The sequence below is a fragment of the Talpa occidentalis genome, unplaced genomic scaffold, assembly GCF_014898055.3.
Source record: "Talpa occidentalis isolate TD23 unplaced genomic scaffold, MPIMG_talOcc4v2.1 talOcc4.2, whole genome shotgun sequence".
NCBI lineage: Eukaryota > Metazoa > Chordata > Mammalia > Eulipotyphla > Talpidae > Talpa > Talpa occidentalis.
This window is the reverse complement of record NW_023602073.1, coordinates 35,121,030-35,138,617: the sequence shown is the minus strand read 5'-3', so window position 1 is coordinate 35,138,617 and position 17,588 is coordinate 35,121,030. Positions and strand designations below refer to the sequence as shown.

Below are 17,588 nucleotides of genomic sequence, written 5' to 3'. Positions count from 1 at the left end.
TGTGTGGCTTTGAGTGGAATTTTTCCAGGGAGTTGACATAGAGCTGAACCAAAAAAAGGAGAAACTGCTGCTTTGTTCATAGGGTTCTAGAGACCTCCAAAAATGATGAGGAAGCTTGCCTTCATTGGCAGGACTGGCCAACCTGGAAAAAGAAAAAGTCCTGGTACCCTCGAAAAGAGGAAAGCCCAGGTGGAGTCTGGGGAGACCAGTTGTGTTCCTGAAGCCTACTTTTAGACCTGATTTTAACAGTTCAATCTGATCCTATTTGGAGTATTCCAACAAAGCTAGCAAAAATTGCTGTTTGGTTATTCTGCCTTGTGATTTTATGCAAAAATAGGCAAATTGGTCTAAAAGTAAATTTAGTTCACAAATATTTTGCTGTACTGTTATATAAAATTGGAATCAAAGTGGAGAAAACTTGTTTTTAAATAAATTAAACTAGTTTACAGAATTTTCTTTTTGCTTCTTTTTTCCTGTGATTTGACATATTTACTGTTTTGTTTTGGCTAATGCTTCATGGTGCTTTTTTGGCATGACCTAACTAATTTCCAGTAATGAAGGATTGTCAATACTGGAACTTCATGGACAATACTGGTGGCAGACTGTTATTCTCTAACATACACAAAACCCTGGAAAAAAAACTGTTTCCTAAGACTACGTCCTGGGATCTGCCCTTAAAAATCAAAAAAGGGGGAGAGAGTCCCCTGCTACACTGATTGCTCAAGCACTTATTACTCTAATTTTTTTAAATTTGCAGGCTGATACTGACTGTTCTACAACTAAAAAGCATTGGCATTCAGAAGTGGCTGTAGTAAAACAGCCCATTTGGTGGAAAGATGAGATGACCAATTAGTGGGAAAGGGAGAGGTGCTCACCTGGGGAAGAGGGTTTACTTGTGTTTCTCCAGGTCTGGAAGCCAGAGAGCGGTGGTTACCTTCAAAACTGATTAAGCCTCGTTATGGCCAAGAGGGGGAGATTCCACTTCAAGCCTCTGACTCAGGAGATGAGCAGCTTGAGCCTGATAGCAGTGACCAACCCCACTTTCAACAGCAATAAGGCAGATCCTCCAACATGGGGACAGTTGAAGAAGCTGGTGCATCAAGCTGAGAGTGGTGGCCCATACGAAGAAACCTCGAAATTCTGTGATTTTGTTTTTTGAAATGATGGCCATTGTGGAGGTAATTGGTGCAGAATCTTTTTATTGGACCTATGTCCCTAATCCTCCGCTGCTGCAGACTATGAGCTGGAATGCAAGGTCATGAGGATTCCAGGCAGCTTTGGCAGCCTCACGTTCATCTGGATGAGGAACTGGAGGGTTGCCTGGGCAAAATACAACAAGCTGTTCAATGGCTAGGTGGCCAGTTTGTAGCACTTCAACATCAGATTATGCTACATTGTGACTGGAATGTCTCAGCTTGCTATGTGACTCCAGTGCAGTACAGTAGTTTGAACCACTTCTGGCAGGCAATCTGATACCACCTGGACAGTATCTCTAGTAATATGTCCTTGGATGTTCATGCTCTTCAACAACAGGTGTTGGCTTGTTTTTTGCTTGATCTACCCAAGGAAACATATGAGGGACTGGCTCAAGGAATAGCCGAGGCGCTTCAGGGAATGGACCCATGATCATTTATGCAGAGCATGACCCATAGTGTTAGTAGTGCTGTGATTGTTCTACTAATATGTGTGATTATTTTTTGCGTAGGATACTCCCGCCTCTGCCGAACCATGAGTGAACAATATTCCACCTCAAAGATCTTAGCCCTCTTTTTAAAGAAAAAGAAAGGGGGATGTTGCATGAGGATGATCGAGAGGTGACCTGAGGCCGGCAAGGGAAGGGCTGACCGAAAAGCTGAGAAAACTCGCATGTACCAGGGGGGAATACTGCCTGGGAGGGACATCCCAAACTCGCTTTGTCCTTGGAAGTCTCCTCTGTGGTAACTTAGCAACAGAGGCTCACAAGGACAGGCATGTCCAACAAGCCCAAGGGCTCACATATGTGGTGTGTATGAGCTCACACGCATGGCATGCTAGGCAAGTTTGTTTTGCTTTCTCTGACTTATGATAAAATGCAGAGGTCCTTGTTCATAGTTCCCATGTAACCATGCTGAGAAAAATAGAGAATCATTGCTTGTAGCTGACAGCAGTCCCCCATCTGGTGGGTCCTTCACGACCAGCGTCCCAGGTCTCAGAGCCCACTAGAGGCTCACTGTCACCCTCATCATTTCCTCCGAGGGTCTCATCTCTGGACTCTGACCAGGTTCTCTTTTGTGTTTCCTCAGCAGAAACAGTCCCCAGAACTCTGGGATGTCTCTCATCCCCTGGGACATACCAGAGGGAGCTGTGAGAGGGACATTCTGAGGATGCCAGTGGACTATTGAGAATGTTATCATTTAAGGTGATTCACCTGAATTTCTTCAATATTATTTTCCTTCACCGAGTGAGAGAGCTCTGTCATGTGTAGAACTGAATGTGGTAGAATTTCTCTCACTCCCCATTATATCAGTGATTGATATAAATTTTTTAAATTAAATCTATTCATTGTTAATTTTTGTATAATATTTGATTTCTCTCTCAGGTGTAGTCCTTGTAGTTCTGTCACCACCATAGCACCCATGATCCATCACTACAGTCCCTTGTGCTCTTCCCTCCCCTGTTTGGAACCATCTCTCTCCCTTTCCCCTTCTGTATGTCTCAAATCTATAATCAGGTTGCAAATTTTGTCTTTATTCTGACCCTCTGTTTGGTTTCGTATATACCACATATAAGGGCAACCATCTGATATTATTTTTCCTTTTGACTTATCAAGCTTAATATACTCCCTTCCTACCCCATCGATATTTCCCAAATGGCATAAGTTTATGTTTTCAATCACTGAGTACATTCCACTGTATATATGTAGCACACCTTCTTGATCTGTTCATGATCCCCTGATTTAAAACACAGTGACAAACCACTTCATGTCTGTAAGAATGCCTTATATTAGAAAGACCAGATATTAACAAGTGCTGGTGAGAACATGGAGAATAAGGAACAATCCTACATTGTTTTTGAGAATGTAGACAGGCTCTTTTTTTTATTAAAGATTTATCTTTTTTATACAAGAATTGGGGTACAGGTTAGAGGCATGGGAGGCTGAGGGGATTCACCAGAGACAGCGGAGCACAGAACAGGCAGGCAGACTGAAAGCACTACTGAGCGGAGCAGTGGGTGAGATAGGAGAGGTCTGCTGTGCCATGTGGGAATCTCCCTAGCTGGCCAGGATTTGAGCCCATGCTGCAGAGGCTGTGGACATCTTCACAGTGCTCTGCTCAACTTGCTGCGCCACCAGGGAGGCCTCTGGCTTGGTTTTGATGTCAACAATATCAAGGTTTCTACAAATAATGAAAGCTCTCCTAACTAAAAAGGAGAATGGAGGCATCATACTGCCAGATTTCAAATTATACTACAAAGCCATAATAATTAAAACAGTATGGTACTGGAACAAAAGCAGACACACAGATCAATGACATCAAATAGAAAACCTAGAAATAAACCCACATATTTATGGGCATCTAATCCTTGACAAAGGAGCAAAGTATATGCAATGCAACAAGGACAGTTTGTTCAATAAATGATGCTGGGAAAACTGAACTGCTACATGCAAAAAAAAATGAAGCTAGACTAATACCTCATACCATGCACAAAAACAAACTCAAAATGGATAAAATAATTCAACATAACACCTGAAACCATAAAATAGATAGAAGAAAACATAGGCAAAACACTACAAGACATACATCTCAGTAACACCTTTAAAGACACATTCCCCAAAGCAGAGAAAACGAAGGAAAAGATAAATAGCTGGGATTACATCAAACTAAAACTTTTGTACACCAAAGGAGACATTAACCAAAACCAAGAGACACCCTTCTGATTGGGAGAAGATTTTTGCTCACAATGCAACTGATAAGGGACTGATCACAAAGAGCTCACATGACTCAACAAAAGTAAACAGTCCAATCAAAAAATTGTCAAAAGATCAGAAAAGACTACTCTAAGGAGGAAATGCAAATGGCCAACAAGTATATGAAAAATGTTTCACATCACTTAAATCAGGGAAATGCATATCAAAACCACAATAAGATACCAACTTACACCAGTGAGAATGGCACATATTTAAAAAACAGGAAACAGCAAATATTGCCAAGGTTTTGGAGAAAAGAAACTCTGCTACTCTGCTGGTGGGAATGCAAACTTGTGCAACCATTATGGAAAACTGTTTGGAGTTGCCTCAAACTACTAAAAAATGCATCTACCTTTTAAGCCAGCAACATCTTTCCTAGGAAAGTACTCACAAGACACAGAAGCATCAATTCAAAAGAATACCTACCCTCCTATGTTTATTGCAGCGCTATTTATGATAGGTAAGATATGGAAACAACCAAATGCTCAAGAATAGATGACTGGATCAAGAGGATATGGTATATACACAATGGAATACTATTCAGCAATCAAAAAAAGATAATCTCATGCCATTCTCAACATGAATGGGGCTAGAAGGGATTATGTTCTGTAAAATAAGCCAGAGAGATGAAGAAAAATATCAGATGATTTCACTTATAGGAGGAATATAATGGAATCAAATAAGGGATCAGGAAAAAATACCAGTAATAATAGAAAAACAAAATTAGGCAACTATAAATCAGACATTTTGCAGGGGAGGGGGAGGTAGAAGGAGCAAAACGGGAGAGAAGAGCACAAAGGACCATGGTGATGGTTCATGGGTGAAGTGGTGCTGGGAATTTCATGGGGAATACACCTGAAAGGAGAAAGCATAAAAGCATACATTGTACAAAAATGAACAATGATATTATATATATAAAAATAAATGATCATATATATGACATACATCTATGACTATATATATGACATTTTATATATATAGATATAAAACATAATTAAAGTTTCTTAGAAAATTCAAAGTGCGTCTGCCATAGGGCCCAGCAGTCCCACTCCTAGGTATGTACCCACAGAACACAAATACACTACTATGAAGGGCACTTTGCACATCCATGATCACTGCAGCACTAGTTACAATATCCAAGCTATGGAAACAACCAAAATACCCAAAAACAGATGAGAAATCAAGAAGTGGTATATAGATAATAGAATACTCCTTATCAGAAAAACATAAATGCATGCCATCTGGGGCAACATGGATGGATTATGCTAATTGAAATAAGTCCAAAGGAGAAAGACAAATATGTCACTTATATGTGGTATAAGAAGTCTAAGGGCTATATTAAGGCAAACTTAAAAACTAACCCTTGAACTCCCCAGGCTGCGCCTATTGCTGACCAGGGCTGCAGACCAGCCCAGGCTTCCTGGCCTGGCAGTGCTGGGTGGTGGACGGACCCTCTCTAGTTTGGCAACAGACTGATTTGATGACAAAGCCTGACTCCCGCTGACTGAGTCCCCCACTGTGTCTTGTTGCACCTACACCACCACTGGGTCCCCAGCCTCCCCTTTATGCTAGAGCTAAGATGGATCTTGTACTCGATGCTGCAGATAATTATTTTTTTATATTATTTCTATATCCAACCACTGGGCCAGAGTATGACATCTTCCAACAAACTGTTATTTTCCTGGTTATAAGAAATCTTGCTGCTTTTATCCTGTATTTCTTCTTTGCGACAATGAGCTATTACTCTGTCTATAGTCATTTCCTAATGAACCACCCACAATATTTGTAGAATCAAGTCTCCTGAGAATCATGTTTACTGTTAGGTCATTACCATGGATTAAGTATTCCCACCATGTCATGGAGCTGGAAGGGATCCTGCTCAGCGAAATAAGCCAGAAAGAAAAAGAAAAATACTGGATGGTCTCACTCATAGCAGGAATCTAGAAAACTTAAATAAGGGACCAGGAAAAAGAATAACTATAAGAAAGAAAATATCAAAATCAACAAACAACTATGAACCAGAGACACTCTATGGGAGGTGGGGGTGGGGAAAGGAGGGCTTGGGGTCAAAATAAGGGGGTTGTAATCATATGGGGAATATAAAGATAAAATTTAAATAAAAATATAAAAAAAATATTCCCACCATGTCACTGCTTCTGTGGAGCTGAGAGGATGCAGCAAATTACATGACAACATAGGAAAGTTTCAAACAGCTGGATTCAACTCATTGTTCCTGTATGATCTGTCCTCTTTCTCACCAACATGCTGATCTACTGGATTCACAGGGGCTTTCTTTATAGACTTATAGATAAGGGAATCCATGAACCTCCTCTCTGGAAGATCCTCTTTACCTGAAAGTCATGGTCTTCACCCTGTGGATGGCTTTCTTCAGAGTCCACCCTTTCATTTTACCATTAAACCAGCTGGTTTATTTACGTTAAACATCTCGGTCAATGTCTGCACAATTTCCATTCATGACAGTGATTTCTGTCTCCTCAAATCTGAAGGCCTTTTATCAATGACTCAGCTCATCATACAGACCATCACCTCTTCTCTAACTACAACTGTGGACAATATTTTACATTGTGGGGTAGAATTGGAGGCTCATTCAAAACTCTTTCCCCTTTGAAGGGAAGGTGAGAGAAAAAAGCATAGTAGCCAGCAGGAAGTTGTAAAAAATAAGAAATTATTATTTTTTAAGATTTATATTTTATTTATACAATAGCTGGAGTACAAGCCACAGGTGTGAGAGGGTGAGAGGATTCACCAGAGACAGAGTGGGGAGCAGAACAGGCAGGCAGACAACTGAGGGGAGCAGCGGGGGCGACAGGAGAGATTTCCCTGGCTGGCCAGGAATCGAACCCGCACTACAGAGGCTGAAGACAGCTTCACAGCATATGCTCAATCTGCTGTGCCACTGGAGCGACCCCCCAAAAAGTAAGAAATTATTCAGTGGAGAGTTTACAAAGACTGAGCAGATTATTGCCCAATGATTAAATATTTTTAATGAGGGAAAATAATCTATACCCAGCCAGGAGACATAGTGATGGTAGCATTTGAAACTCCGCATTGAGGGCCCTCCTGAGGGATGGTCAGCAGGGAGGGAGAGACCAAGAGAAACCAACCTCCTGCGTAAACACCAGGGGTGACCTAAGAGTTGACTGTGTCTTTCCAGCCAGTGACTCTGCAACTTATATGGTCTCATCAATAATTTTTAAAAAGGTGGAGAAAAAATAAATGATTGAGGGGACCAGGTTATGTCCTTTTGCCTTAACCCACCACATTCATTAAGGAAAATTCTTTGTGCTAATAGCACCAAGGCTCAGCGCCATACAAGGAACACAAATACAGTGACAGGTGGTGCCTGGTGTCAGGAGTGAGCTCCGTCTTCCGTGCTGGCCTGGGATGACCACTTGTAGTACTTTGTTCAAGGGGGAGCTGCAATGTGACTGCCAGTCTGACAGAATCTAGTAGTGACTATGCAAATGAATGTTTCATATTTCACCTGCCCCCCCAATTCTCTGGGGCATTGCCAAATGTTACATTTTACTGACTAATAAATAAACTGGAATTTTTAAAAAATGATGCTATCATGATTTATCAGATGTGGGATTATTTAGTTTAACATGTCAATGTTTATTTTTAAAAACCATTATGTAATAAGTGTAAAATTATGTGAATGTGTATACATGTAGAAAGGAAAATATGATGCCCAAGTAATATATTTCACTATTGTTTTTTTAAAGTAAACTGAGGCACTGCAGTTTTGACATGTTTTGAGGTTATAAATACTTAACCGTCTTAGAAGAACAATGATGGCCAAGAGTTTACCCTGTCGGGCCTCTCCGGTGGTGCAGCGGTTGAGCGCTGGGTTGCGAAGCTGCCCGCACCCTCTTCAGCACCAATTCAATCCCGGCTGCTCCCCGGCTGCTCCCCGGCCACCGGAGGAGGGTCCCACATGGCGCGCAGACCTCTCCTGCCGCCCACTGCTCCCCTCAGCAGTGTACTTCGGTCCTTCTGCCTGCTCTGCTCCCGCTCTGGCTCTGGTGAATTCTCTCACCCTCCTGTGCTTCTGACTGTACCCAGTGCTTGTATAAATAAATAAATAAATCTTTAAAAAAAAAAAAAAAAGAGTTTACCCTGTCACTGAAGATTAGCTTTGACATCGTCGGTGTCACTTTTTTTTTCTTTTTCCCTACCTCCGCTGCCAAAAAGCCTAATAAATACATTTGTACATGTTAACATAAATATATTGGAAAAACATGTTTTGCAAACTATTAGCTATTTATGTGAAACCAATAAAAGTTGATTATGGGGACTGTTTAACAACACACGCTCACACACACTGACCCTTGAAGTCTGCATGGAGAGCAGGAGCTGGCAGAGGGGCAGTGGGAAGGATGAAAATAAGCGGGAAGGGAGCACAGTGGACTCTGCTGGAGGACCATGGAGCTCAGGTGTGGGTGTGCTGCAGTGACAGCACCTGATGGGGTGATCCTACCCTCTAAAGTGTAAGCAGTGATGTAACCAACACTCCCTCAATAAGAGATCCTCTGGTTTTTCTTGCTGCAAAGGGCGTCCTCATGTGTCTGTTCCTATCAGCATAATGTGAGGAGGTGGGGAGACAGGCCCAACCCCACCCATCTGGCCCCTCCCCACACTGACCTGTGTCTCTCCCTGGTGACTTTCCTGCTCCAGCAGAGGCAGGGCTGACTCCACCCCTGCCTGGTCTTTGTGTTTTCCTGAGGAATAATGTCCACTTCCCTACAGAAAATAGACACCCAGACATGAAACTTTTTTTTCTGGATTGTTTTTTTGATGGGTTAATTGAAAAGAGTCTTAAAATTTGACAGGATATAGGGAGGAGCCACAAGGACCAGCCTGAACTGCATGCATTTGCTGTGCTGAGTCTGTGCAGGTGGGGGGCGGGAGAGGCTGTGAGGAGCCGAGGGGGATGGGACCTGTGTCCAGTCGGTGCTCAGTGCATTGTGGGCATTGCTGTGGTCACTCCTCAGGGTCATCTCTCTGCTCCTTTGTCCCTGTCCTTCAGGAGCACCTGTCCCAGCAGGGCCTGCGATCACAGGGATTCAGACCCCACCTGGGCCTGTCCTGTCTCCAGGATGTCAGTGGGGCTGCGTGTGGCTGGATCAGGGTTTGCTAAGGTCTTGTTGAGGAATTTTGCTTCTGTGTTCATCAGGGATATTGGTCTGTAGCTTTCTTTCTTGTGTGTGATGTCCTTCTCTGCTTTTGGTATCAAGGGAATGTTGGCCTCATGAGATATGATGGCAGCGTTCCCGTTTCCTCTATTTTTCTGAAGAGTTGAGGAGTCAGGTGTTAGTTCATCTTTAAAGATTTTGTAGAATGTACTGGAAATGTCTGGTTCTGGGCTTTGTTTTTTGGGAAAATTTTGATTCGTGTTTCAGTGTCTTTGCTTGTAGTTGCTTTGTTCTGAATCTTCCTGACTCAGTCTCGGAAGGTTGTATACGTCTAAGAATTTCTCAGTTTCTTCTAGGTTATTTGAGGTTATTCAATTTATTGACATATAGATAATTAGTATTGTCTTATTATCCACTCTATTCCTGAAATGTCTGCTATAACGTCTCCCCTTCATATCTTATTCTATTTATTAGAATTTTTTTTCCTTTTTTCCTCCTTGAAAGTATAGCAAAATATTTGTCTGTTTTGTTTATTTTTTGTCAAAAACCAGTTTTTGGTTTCATTGATTTTTGAAGGTTCTTGATTTCTGTTTCATTTATTTCAGCTTTAATATTTTTCCTTCTACTGTCTCTGTTTCATTTGTTCTTTCTAGCTTTTTTAGGCATAAGTTTAGTTTCTTTCCTTGAGCTGTCTTGACTCTAGGTGTGGCCTGAATTGCTCTATATTCCCCTCCTAGTGCTGTGTGCACTGTGCCCACTGATAGGTTGTCATTTGTCTCAATGTATTTTTCATTTTCTTCTTTGATTCCCTCCTTAACCCAATTGTCATGTGGTAGTGTGCTCAGTCATTATGAATTCATTGACACTTGTTCTGTGACCCAACAAGTGGTTTATTCTGGAGACTATTCCCTGTACACTTGAGAGGACGGTGGAGTGCAGTGCCCTGTAGATATCTATTTAGCCCTTGGGGTCTAACACTCACTTACAGCAAATTTTCCTTGTTGATTTTCTGTCAGGTGATGTGTCTTTGATCAAAGTGGGGTGTAGAGTTTCTTTACTAGTACTGTGTTGCTGCCAATATGTTTTCAGATGTGTTAATAGTTGCCTTATCTATTTTGCTGCTCCTTTGTTTGGTGCATGTGTATTGATGAGTGTTATGTCTTCCTGATGTATGATTCCTTAATCAGATGATGGTCATCCCTGTCTCTTGTTACCTTTTTTATTATTTTTTTATATTTTATTTTTTTATTTTTTAAAAAATTTTATTTTTATATTCCCCATACAATTGTAACCCCCTTATTTTGACCCCAATCCCTTCCCTCCAGCCCCCTACCCCCCATACAGTGTCTCTGGTTCATAGTTTTTTGTTGATTTTGATTTTCACTTTCTTATAGTTATTCATTTTCCTGGTCCCTTATTTAAGTTTTCTAGATTCCTGCTATGAATGAGACCATCCGGTATTTTTCTTTTTCTTTCTGGCTTATTTCGCTGAGCATGATCCCTTCCAGTGCCATCCATGATGCTGCAAATTGCATGTGTTTATCTTTTTTGAATGTTGCGTAATATTCCATGGTATATATGTACCACATCTTCTTGATGCAGTCATCTATTTTTGGGCATTTGGGTTGTTCCCAAAGCTTAGCTATTATAAACAGTGCTGCTATAAATATAGGGGTGCAGGTGCTCTTTGGAATTGATGTTTCTGTGTCCTTTGGGTAAATACCTAGGAGTGGAATTGCTGGGTCATATGGGAGCTCTATGTTTAGTAGGTCCAGAAATCTCCACACAGCTCTCCATAGTGGTTGGACCAGTTTGCACTCCCACCAACAGTGCAGAAGAGTTCCTTTTTCTCCACACCCTCGCCAACATTTGTTGTTGCTAGTTTTTTTAATATGTGCCATTCTCACTGGTGTCAGATGTTATCTCATGGTAATTTTGATTTGCATTTCCCTGATTACAAGTGATGTTGAACATTTTTTCATATGCCTGTTGGCCATTTGCATTTCCTCTTCAGAGAAGTTTCTTTTTAGCTCTTCTGCCCATTTTTTGACTGGATTATTTTCTTTGTTGTTGTTGAGTCTCATCAGCTCTTTGCAGATTTTTGTGATCAGTCCTTTATCATTAGTGTTGTGTGCAAAAATGGTCTCCCAGTCGGTGGGGTTTCCCTTCATTTTTGTGATTGTCTCTTTTGCTGTGCAGAAGCTCTTTAATTTGATGTAGTCCCAGCTGTTGATCTTTGCCTTCACTATCACTGCTTTGGGTGATGTGTCTGTAAAGATTTCTTTGATGTGCATATCATGTAGTGTTTCGCCTATATTTCCTTCTATGTATTTTATGGTCTCAGGTCTTATGTCTAGTTCTTTAATCCATTTTGAGTGGATTTTTGTGTATGGTGTGAGGTAGTGGTCAAGCTTCATTCTTTTGCATGTAGGGACCCAGTTTTCCCAGCACCATTTATTGAACAAACTTTCTTTGCTCCAATGCATAGTCTTTGCTCCTTTGTCAAAGATTTGTTGACCATAAATCTGTGGGTTTATTTCTGGATTTTCTATTCAATTCCATTGGTCTGTGTGTCTGTTCTTGTTCCAGTACCATGCAGTTTTGATGATTATGGCTTTGTGGTATAGTTTGAAGTCTGGGAGTTTGATGCCTCCATTCCCTTCTTTTTTTTCAGGAAATCTTTGGCTATTTGGGGTTTCTGGTGATTCCATATGAATTTCATCAATAATTGTTCTATTTCTTTGAAGAATGACATTGAAATTTTGATTGGAATAGCATTGAATCTGTATATTGCTTTTGGTAGGATGGCCATTTTAATAATGTTTATTCTTCCAATCCATGAGCAGGGGATGTCTTTCCATTTCTTTGTGTCTTCTTCTATTTCTTTTAACAGTGTTTTATAGTTTTCTTTGTATAGGTCCTTTACCTCTTTTGTTAGATTTATTCCCAAATATTTGATTTTTTTTTGTTTCGATAATAAAAGGGATTTTTTTTAATTTCTTCTTCTTCAGATTTATTGTTTGTGTATAGGAAGGCTACTGACTTTTGCGTGTTGATTTTGTATCCTGCCACTTTACTGAACTGATTGATGAGTTCAATTAGTTTTTCTGTGGAGTTTTTTGGGGTTCTCTGTGTATATTATCATATCATCTGCAAATAGTGATAGTTTGACCTCTTCTTTTCCTATTTGGATTCCTTGTATGTCTTTCTCTTGTCTTATTGCTCTGGCTAGGACTTCCAGTATTATATTGAAAAGCAGTGGTGAGAGTGAACATCCTTGTCTTCTTCCAGATCTTAATGGAAATGCTTTCATCTTTTCACCATTGAGAATGATACTGGCTGTTGTCTTGTCACATATGGCCTTTATGATGTTGAGGTATGTTCCTTGTATCCCAAGAATTTCAAGGGCTTTTATCATGAATAGGTGTTGCACCTTGTCGAAAGCTTTCTCAGCATCTATTGATATTATCATATGGTTTTTCTATTTCTTTTTGTTGATGTGTTGGATAACGTTGATTGATTTTCAGATGTTGAACTATCCTTGTGTCCCTGGAATGAATCCTACTTGGTCGTGGTGAATTATCTTATGGATACATTGTTGGATTCTGATAGCTAAAATTTTATTGAGGATTTTTGCATCAGTGTTCATTAGGGAGATTGGCTTGTAGTTTTCCTTTTTTGTGTTGTCCTTCTTTGGTTTTGGTATTAGTGTAAAGTTGGCTTCATAGAACGTGTTTGGTATTGTCCCTTCCTTCTCAATTTTTTGGAAGAGTTTGTGAAGGATAGACACTAATTCGTCTCTGAACGTTTGGTAGAATTCATTGGTAAATCCATCAGGTCCTGGGCTTTTGTTTTTGGGGAGGTTTTTGATTACCATTTCAATTTTGCTGCTTGTAATTGGTCTGTTTCGGTCTTCTATTTCTTCTTTATCTAGCTTTGGGTGATTGTAGAGTTGTAGGAATTTGTCCATCTCCTCCAGATTGTTGAACTTGTTTCCATATAACTGTTCATAGTAGTTACTGATTATTCTTTTGATTTCTGCTGTGTCCGTTGTGATTTCTCCTCTTTCATTGATGATCCTGTTTATTTGTGCTTTCTCCCATTTTTCCTTTGTGAGCCTGGCTAGGGGTTTGTCTATTTTATTGATTTTTTCAAAGAACCAGCTCTTGGTTTCATTGATCTTTTGGATTGTTTTTTTAGTTTCAATTTCATTTATTTCTGTTTTGGTTTTTATTATTTCTTTTCTTCTACTGGTTTTGGGTTTTTTTTTGTTGTTGTTGTTCTTTTTCTAGATCTTTGAGCTTTGAGATTAGGTTGTTTGTTTGAGTTCTTTCTTGTTTCTTGATGTGAGCCTCTATTGCTATATATTTTCCTCTTATTACTGCTTTTGCTGCGTCCCATACATTTAGGAAATTGGTGTCCTCCTTGTCATTCAATTCAAAGAATTTTTTAATTCTTTTTTGATCTCCTCATTAGTCCAGTGGTCTTCCAGTAGTGTGGTTTTTAATCTCCATGAGGTAGGAAAGTTCCTTGCCTTCTTTTTATGGTTTATTTCTAGTTCGATGCCTTCATGGTCAGAAAAGATGGTTGATATGATTTCAATCTTGGTGTATCTGTTGATGTTTGTCTTGTGCCCCAGTATGTGATCGATCCTGAGAAAGATCCGTGTGCGCTTGAGAAAAATGTGTACTCCGTTTTTTTTGGGTTTAGTGTTCTATGGATGTCTGTTAAGCCCAAATGCTATAGGTCCTTATTTAGAGCTTTAGTTTCTTTCCTTATTTTTTGTCTTGTTGATCTATCCATTGTTGATAGTGGTGTGTTGAAGTCTCCCACTACGTATGTGTTTTCTCTGATGTCTGTTTTCAGAGATGACAACAGTTGTCTGATATATTTTGGTGCTCCTTCGTTTGGTGAGTATATGTTAATGAGTGTTATTTCTTCTTGAAGTATTGTCTCCTTGATCATAATGTAGTGACCGTTGGGGTCTCTTTTTATCTTTTTGAGTTTGAAATCTATTTTGTCTGACATAAGTATAGCTGTTCCTATTTTCTTTTTTGGTCCATTTGCTTGTAGGATTGTCTTCCATCCTTTAACTTTGAGTCTATTTTTATCTTTTGTACCTAAATGTGTTTCCTGGAGACAGCAAAAGGTTGGATTTTGTTTCTTTTTTTTTTTTTTTTTTTAATTAATTTATTTATTTGTTTGTTTGTTTGTTTGTTTATACTTGCACTGTGTACAGTCAGAAGCGCGGGAGGGTGAGAGAATTCACCAGAGCCAGAGCGGGGAGCAGAGCAGGCAGAAGGACCGAAGTACACTGCTGAGGGGAGCAGCGGGTGGCAGGAGGGGTCTGCGCGCCATGTGGGACCCTCCTCTGGTGGCCGGGGAACAGCCGGGGATTGAACTGGCGCCGCGGAGGCTGCGGGCAACTTCGCAACCCAGCGCTCAACCGCTGCGCCACTGAGGAGGCCCTGGATTTTGTTTCTTAATCCAGCCCGCCACTCTGTGTCTTTTTATTGAAGAGTTTAGTCCATTTATATTTAGAATTATTATTGATATGTTAGTATCTGTATTTGCCATTGTGTTTGTCTTTCCCTTGATTTTCTTTATTTATTCTTTTAATAACTTTTTTTTTGGCCTTCTTTTGTTGTTATTTGTCCCTCTGAGGTTCTGGCTTTAGGACTCCTTGTAGTATTTTTTGGAGTGGGGGTTTAGTTGTAATGAAATTCCAGAGTTTCTGTTTGTCTGGGAAGGTCCTTATTCTTTCTTCATAGTGGAAGGAGATCTTAGCGGGATACAGTATTCTTGGTTGGCATCTGTTTTCTTGGAGTCTGTTGACTATGTCCCTCTACTCTCTCCTTGCCCGTAGTGTTTCTTCGGAGAAGTCTGATGTCAGCCTGATTGGTTTTTCTTTGAATGTTATCTGTTTCTTCCCTCTTGTCAGCTTTATTATTTTTTCCTTGTCCTGGATTCTTGAGAGCTTTACTGTTATGTGTCTTCCTGTATTTTTCCTTTTGTTGTGGAAGCTTGGTGTTGTTCTTGCTTCTTGTATATCAATTTTCAGCTCCTTCTTCACGTTCGGGACGTTCTCTTCAATTATCTCCTGGAATATTTTCTCTGTTCCTACATCTCTCTCCTCTCCTTCTGGAATTCCTATAACTCTTATATTTCCTTTCCTCATGGAGTCAGATAGTTCCCAAAGTCTTTCTTCGGTCTTTTTCCTTCGTATTTCTCTTTCCTTTTCTGTTTTAGTTCTTTTTATTTCTGTGTCTTCAAGAGTATTTATTAGTTCTTCCATTTCATCTATTCTGCTTTCATTGCTTTTCCCAGAGTTCTTTAGTGCCTCCATTAATTCTTTGATCTCCTGTATTTCTTTTGCTTCTCTCTTTAGGGACTCAATTTCATTCTTCTGATCATTGTTTTCCTTTATGAGTTCTGTCATTTTTTTAATCATGGCAACTTTAAATTCTCTTTCTGGAAGGCTCAGAAGTTTTTCCAAGTTACTGTTGTTGCAATCTGGGGGTTGGTTTTCTTTTTGTGGTGTGCTTTTTTCCTGAGGAGTTGCTAGGTTGCATGTGGTTCTTCTACTCCCTACTGTCAGTTTTCTAATTTGCCGTATGCATTGGGACACTGTGTTGCTGGGACTGGCCGGCATCTTGGGTGAACTTCTCCTCTCCCTTCTGGCTCCTCTGGGAGCCATCTGTCGGTTTCAAGCAGTCTTTACTTAAGAAAGGTCCCTGTTCTAAAATGCCGATGCAGGACATACTCCCGTGCAATCCTGTTCTGCCCCGGCGGTGGGTTCCCGCTCCCCCTCTGGGCTTGGACTGCAGGCCAGAAGGGGCCTGGCATGGGCAAACTTCCCCGCTCCCCTCTGGCTCCTGAGGGAGCCTTCTGTTGGTTTCAGGCAGTCTTTACTGAAGAAATGTCCCTGTTCTAAAATGGCGATTCGGGATGCACTCCCTTCATGCCCGGTCTGCCCCGGTGGTGGGTCCCCGCTCCCCCTCTGGGCTTGGACTGCAGGCCAGAAGGGGCCTGGCGTGGGCTAACTTCCCAGCGGGCCACCGGCTCCTCCAGGAGCCTTCTATTGGTCTCAAGCAGTCTTTTCGGAAGAAAGGTCCCTGTTCTATGGGTTGTTGGTGATTTTTTTTCTGGTCGCTAGGTGGCATCAGAGTCTCTCCTAATGTCCTTGGGGAGCTGTTTTTTTCACCCCATGGGACGGGGAACAGAGTGGGAATGTTGGGGAAAACCTCAATGGCTTTGGGGTGCTATGTCTGCCTTGTGCCCCACCGTCATGGGGATCCCATGTCCCGAATATCGTGCCCCGGGTCTCAGTTCCAAAGCCCTCAGGTCCAGGACGCGGGCTAAAGCCCAGTTCAGTGTCCGCAGAAATGGCGCCTTTTGCACCCTGCTCCCGTGTCCAGGCGCCTGGTTTCTGATTACTCAGTGAGGGACATTCACCTCAGTGAGGGCCCCTGTGCATCTCCCAGCAAGCCTAGGTCGCAGGTGTGGGGACCTGGGCAGCCGCTATCCGCGTATGCTTTTCCAGCTTTCCAGCTCGCAGCTTTTCTGCGCAAGCTTACCAGCTGGCCTGGGGCTGTGTGCAGGTCTCCAGGGTCTTTGTTTTTCTCTAATGGCTCCTGGAGTTGTTCGCTCTCCACCATGGCGAATCCTGCAGGGTTCTCCACAGCTCCAGTTCACGGGGTGTGATGGTTGAAATAGTTCCTTTCCACTCACAGTCCCGCTTGATGCGTCATTTGTTCTTGTTGGTCATTTTAGTTTGTTTTTTCCTCCTTTCTGTTGGTCGGAGAGTGCCGACTTTGTGGGTGGGGGAGGGGAGCAGGGTTCTGCGCTTTCCTCCCTTCTAGGCCTCTTTTATGGCAACTTTCTTTTTCGGGTAGTTTGCTAGAGTCGTCCGTTTATCTTCCGTGTCCCAGTTCTCATTGGGATCTGCCGCTTTTCCTCCCTTTTAACTTTTTTTTTAATGGGAGCTCTTACTCTCAGTGTTTCCTCGCGGCCATGTTGCTCCGCCCTCCTCCTAGTTACTTTATTTTTATTTCTTTGCTTTTTTGCTTATTTTCCTTGACTTTTATTTGCTTATATTTTTTTCTACTTTTTCTTTTTCCTTTTATTTGTTTTTTATTTTCATTTATTGTTTTGTTATTTGCTTATTTTTGATTTTTCTTTATTCTTTTATTTTTTTACTTCAGTTTTTAGTTTTTTTATTTTTATTTTTCGAGTGGTCTTCCCCATTTTCCCTTCTGTTCTTGTTTCGTTGTTTGTTCTTTCTTCCCCTTTGTCGTTTCTCTGGGTTTTTATTTTGGTTGGTTTGTTTGTTTGTTTGTTTCAGGTTTTAGTTTCTAATTGTTGTTTGTTCTGTTTGTTCTATGGTCTTTGTTGTTGTTTTGTTTTATTCTTAAATTTAGTTAAGAATTTAGTTTGGTTAGTTTGTAATTAGTTTGTTTTTAATCATATTTTTACATTTACATTTC

At 41.0% G+C, this 17,588-nt stretch overlaps 1 pseudogene; it reads left to right on the top strand.

The window, feature by feature from the left end:
* The first annotated feature begins 5,525 nt into the window (after positions 1–5,525).
* Positions 5,526–6,602, top strand: LOC119253174 (lathosterol oxidase-like; annotated as a pseudogene).
* Positions 6,603–17,588: the final 10,986 nt, after the last annotated feature.